Raw genomic sequence first — 6135 nt, forward strand, 5'->3', positions numbered from 1 at the left:
TGATGACCACTTTTCAGGGTGATACGCAAAAAATTGCAGCTATGCTGAGCGTAGGGTAAGCAAGTTTTATAAAATTTCAAATGTCTAAGACATATTTTATATTAAGTAGAGATTATGATAGATAGGAAAAATTAAGGGTGAACACTCTGGGAAGAGCATTGCATGTAGTGAACTACATATTTTTAAAATAAAAACTGTTGATTTGTTTCCAGTAAATGAAATACTTTAGAATATACATTAGCTTCTTGATGAACTCAAACAGAAACAGATACAACTGAAAAACTGAGGGCTGGAAAATATTAGTACTAATAAATACAAATCAGTGAATCATTGTGTCTATGAAAATTCCAAGAGGCAGGAATTGTGCTGCTTCTGAATATCCTACGAAAGGAAAGATAGATGCTGAAAATGGAAGATTTAGGAAAATTCTTCTGTTCAGTTCTCTTCAATACTTTATCCATGAGAGTGGCTTGCTATGACTGACTTCATTAGACAGACAAACTGCCTGTGTGGTCATTATGCAAATCTACTTGGAGAATATAAAATACTGAATAAAGAAAATATTATCTGGAATACTTGTTTATTATATGAATCTTTTGTCAGAACTCTTTTGCAAATTACTATTTTTTCACTTCTTAGGCTATATATTTTAATTATTTTGCACGGATTTGTAAGAAACAAAATAAATATAAATACTTTCCTTTGCCGCTTAAAAAACATACTACACATTTTTTAACTAGATACTGACCAAATATCTTTACACCTTTGCCCTATGGAAGCAACGTAGGTTTCACAAATGCTCTGTCTCCCTCAGATATCAATTATCAATTGAACTTGGCAGCTAAAATCTGAACCTGCACTGCAGAAAGAGAATAAATTGAGCTATCTTGGATTTATTTTTAAAATATACACATAATACTCTAGATTATAATACAATTTTATGTTCTAAATTCCATGTCTTTCCACAAAGCATGGTATTGTAACTTCTACTTGAAAATAATTAACAATTGTGAGGTGTCATAAAATGTGAACTCCTATTCAGAAAAAACAAAATTTTAACAAGAAAAGTCATTTGGAATTATTGCAGGTCCACTGTGATTTTGCTATGTCAGTACTAAAAACTATTCTTAATGTTATTATATTTCTATTAAATCTTAACACTTTTGAGTCAGATACTTTGTAACCAAGATATCTGTGTTACAACAATGATCATTATGACCACCTATGACGATTTATACCATAACTAAACCTACAAAGAAATTTATACATTATCTTTATTATAAAATGTCTAATTTATTAGTTATATCCCTATTTATTTTTGATTTCAGAATATCACAGGGGTACAAATGTTTATGTTACATATATTTCCTTTGTCTCGCCCGAGTCAGAGGTACAGGTGTGCCCACCCCCCAGACAGTGCACACTGTACCCATTAGGTGTGAATAGATCCATCCCCTCCTCCTCTCTCTCTCCTGCCCGACACCTGATGAATGTTACTAACATATATATGTGCACGTAAGTGTTGATATCTCATCTCATGTCTACAAAAGTAAATTAGTAAACTTTATTCACAAGTTTTACTTACACAGTTTATATAATCACAGGTCTTAAAAACTTAAGTATGACAATTTTATAAACTTTTAGTTTGTTTTGGACCCACACGTTCTATGGGTCTTTCAGTAATATTTTGAAATATTTGCAAGTAAGTATAGCTTTGTGTAAAACATTTTGCAAAGAGCCAAATTTCTGTCATGGTTCAATTCATGATGTTTGGAAAATATTTACCAGTACGTAAGATTTCTGTAGAATCAGGTCACTAATGGCTACCAATTCTTGTTCGAATTTATCCAACAATATATGCATTGAACTCTATAATCTTTTTCATAAAGTTTTCATTTTGTTTTCAAGAGCAAACTTTACTCATGTACTTTGTAATGGTAATATGCTTTGATAATAACTGATTATCAGTGTTAGAATCTGTTTTCTTGCTCTGCCATTCCTTCACATTATAAGTTTTCTGTCATTTCTCATTTACGAAGTCATCCTTACTCAAATAACAACATCGTAGTGATATATGTGTATTCATTCCCATAAGGACATTGATCCAGTCTCTTTAATATTTTCTTATTTTCTCCAAAGACTTGCACCACAGTAATGTGAATGAGAACCCATGTTATTGCACAAGAGTAACTTACAGTAGCAAAATTGTGAGCAGGGACAATGTCTGGGTGCAAGTTTTTGCACCTGGGTGCAAGTTTGTTCTAGTATCTTGTCAGATTGTGACCTAAGTACTTTGGATTCATTAACACCCTCGAACCTTTAGATAATTTGAGAGGAATAAGACATTTCATGAGGGAGAGTCTGGACTTTCTGCTAAGCGGCAGTAGGATAAATGAGTGTTTCTTTGCAAATATTATTCTGTAGAACATTTATAATGCTAATACTTATTGGTACACAATTAATTTTCTTTTCATTCATTCATTAAATACTAGTTGATTCTCTGTACTAAGCATTGTCTTAAGTGCTGGTGATGCACATATATGTTGAAGACAAAGTTTATATCTGCATATGGTACTTAGAGTCAGTCTTAAGTCAGAGCCAGCTGAACATAAAAACAACACAAAACAAAATTTAACACCTAATAATTGAAATTATAATACTTACAAAAGGATAGCAGGTAAGATGCGGGAAACACATTTTACCCATTCTCTCCACACAATGTACAGTTGTCTGTCTAATGTCTACTTCAATCTCAGATCTCTCCTGTCTACTTCAGATCCATGTATCATTTTCCACTTGGATGTGTTAAATGCACTTTAAACTCAATACATCCCAGATATTCCCTCCAAACTTCATCTTACTTTCAGGAATATTTACCAGTAAAAGGAAAACCGTCCATTCAACTGCAATATCGAGAATCCTGGAATACCCATCCATTCTGCAATACCCAGAATCCTGGAAACATTTCTGGCGTCTCCTATTATAACATACTTCACAGGCAAATAAACTGAGGTCCTGCTCATTCTCTCATAGCTATAAGCTTCTCTCTAACTCCACTGCTACCATCTTAGATGAAACACTCATTATTTAGTTTTGAATATTCACTCAACAGGTCAATCTGTGCACATTCCTTTTTTCTTTCTGTCAAGTTTTTCACAGTGAAGTCAGGTGCGTTTTTTAAATTAACATTTCTTTTATTATTGTTTATTCTCATTTTTTGTCATATAGAAATCCACAGGTCCTGCATGTGATAGTATCACATAAGAGACAGGTTAGCTCCACTTTTAGCATTTGACTAATAGATATCACCATTGTTAAAATGACAATATGACCATCTAACTTCTCTGCATGAAATTATTTAAAGGGTACTTATTGCTTTTAAGGTAAAATTCAACATTATTACCACCTAAGAGATTCTGAGTCTTCTGCCTTTTCTAAACATCAGTCTCACCTTTACAAATTCACGATATTTCCTCTTCACTGCTATCATTTTTATTTACACAAATTAAACTTGTTTTTGTTTGTTTGTTTGTTTGTTTGTTTTTTACCTACTGGCCTTCAGGCTCTTCTCTGAATTCAATATTCTCATCCCAGTCATTTCTTAGTACTACCTCCTTTCCTTCACTTCTCAAATGAAATATAATACTCTTCGGAAGAGTTTTCTTGGACAGGTAAGACTATGTCTTTTTTTGCTAGTTATTTAATTTTCTTTACACCCTTGTCTTTTTGTCAATAATAAAAACTTTAAAATGGCATTTTAAATGAGCATATAGTGTGCTTGAAATCAAAAGAAAAGTAAGGCTATTAACTTACAAATCAGTTGTAGAGAATATCTATTTACCAGGGCATCTTAACTGACAGTTGTCAACATGATCTGAGAACTGTGCTAAGACTCAGTAGCGTGCTGTCACGACAAGGAATAGCCCCGGTTCATTTGAAACACAGTTACAATAGAGCTGGCCCTAAAGCAGAGTCGGCTGTGTAGTCAGACATAATGACAGAAGAGGCAAATGTAGTTTCTTGACACTGATTAAAAGATAAACTACATAAATGAAGACTAGGCCAGTGGTTCCCAGGGGCTAAAAAGGAATGACTATAAAGGAAATCACAAGGACATTTATTGCAGGGATGGGGTTGTTCTATATCATGATTGCTGTGGTGGTGTTAAGAATCTATAATGTGTAAAATTTATAGAATTCAACATAAAACCAAGAAAAGAACCCCACATTTTACTATATGTTAATTTTAAATATGAAATAAAAATGAAGTGAATATAGATGTTGTTACCAATATGAAAATATAGCTGGTTCACATTGAGCTCAAAGTATTTATGAATGGCCAGATGGATGTGATGCCTCCTTATTTGCTATTCCCCCTTACCTCAGATATCACCTCTTTGAGGTGGGAGCCCTCACCGACTATTGGACGATTAATTGTCTCTCCTCGCAATTCCATTTTTTGTTGCACAAATCTTTAATAAAATGCTTATATTAAAATGGTCTATTTATAATGTGCACTTCTCACTCTAAGTCAGAGAGGGCCGATAAGTTTTAAGTTATTCCTAAGGCCAGCTTGGGTGAGATTTTGTGGATTTGGTTTCAAAGGCTATGTTTTAAGATCGGTTAAAGATGTATACCTAGGTAGGTTAAGATCATGTAGAAACTAAAAATAAATGCCGACACTCCAAATACCTCAGCCTAATTATACTCCTCTCAGTTATTATTAAAAGACAAATCAAATTCAAAAATGTTGAGATTTCTCTACATTTATAATACTATAATGCATACCATTTTATAATGTATATCTTATCAATGTTATAAACATATATGCTACTCATATGTTAATAATAAAAGTAAATGTAATTAATATAGTATTTGATAACAATAACCCCATGGTTTTCACATGTTTTCATACTTCAGGTGAATGTTATTTTGTTATTCACCATCAATATATATATAGATAATTCAGGAGTAGAGACTTTCTCTCTCAAAGTTCTATATTTGTTAAAATGTATTTTTAGGTTTGATCTTCTACCTTTTCATCCACTTGGGATATTTTCAAGTTCTTACTAAGTGTAGTTAAGCAGTAAGAATATGTAACGAACCAAAGGTACATAATAAATTATCTCATGTGATTATGCTATAGTGAAGAGGTAGATATACAATTAAACTAAAAATATATAAGTTCAAAGTATGCCCAATGTAAGAAAAGATAAAAGAAATAACTGGTTAACATTAAATTTTCCTCCCAGGGCTATGTGAATTTTATTAAATAGCCATAGATAGATAGATTCTTTTGTTAAAAATTTCCTATACCAACAAGTATTTGGCATGGGTCATTAGTTGTCACAAAATTATAATTAAAAAATTATACTAAATTATTCTAAAATACATAACTGTGCAATAAATATGACTCAGAAAATATGAAATTCGAACAAACTCAGCTATTATAACAGGATGCATAATAGATATATATGATGCTTGATGTACTCATGCTTACTAGTAATCCTTCCTATTTTAACTATCCTCTGTAATTATTTTTCTCTCTTTACTTTTGCTAAATAAACAGAAAATCAATCTGAAATCCTACTTGGCATAATTCAAAATAGGATGTGTTCCTATAGAATCACCAAGTCTTATTGTAGGCAACAATATTTGGTACATTGTCCTGAGTACTTGAATGCCTCCAGCTATAGCTGAGCCATGGATGCATCTTCCAGAAAACTACAGTTGTTTCGTGGCTTTCAAAGATAATAACCAGACTACATTAAATTGTGGATTTGATGCTAGGGAATAAACAGCAACAAAAGTAGTTTAAGCACTGTTTTGTTAAATAGCATTTGGTTTGTGAGTGGGTCTTATATCAACAGAAATGGGAAATGAACATTCTGTACAGTTTTTTTTTCCTAAAAAATGACTTTATAATTTAATAGATATTTGAAAACTGTGATGATTTAAATTTTCACTCGATGGATTTATTTCCAATGGCTTGGAGACAGGCTATCGAAACCCTAGTCAGCATAACTTCTTTAAAAATAAGTGCTTCTTCAAGTGCAAGACAGCTGGATTAATATAATTTCAAATATACTTGAGTTTTAAGCTTATTCTGGGTTATAAAGTAATAACTATACATATA

This window comes from Propithecus coquereli, unplaced genomic scaffold (assembly GCF_000956105.1).
Source record: "Propithecus coquereli isolate 6110/MARCELLA unplaced genomic scaffold, Pcoq_1.0 Scaffold55, whole genome shotgun sequence".
In the NCBI taxonomy this organism is placed as follows: Eukaryota; Metazoa; Chordata; class Mammalia; order Primates; family Indriidae; genus Propithecus; species Propithecus coquereli.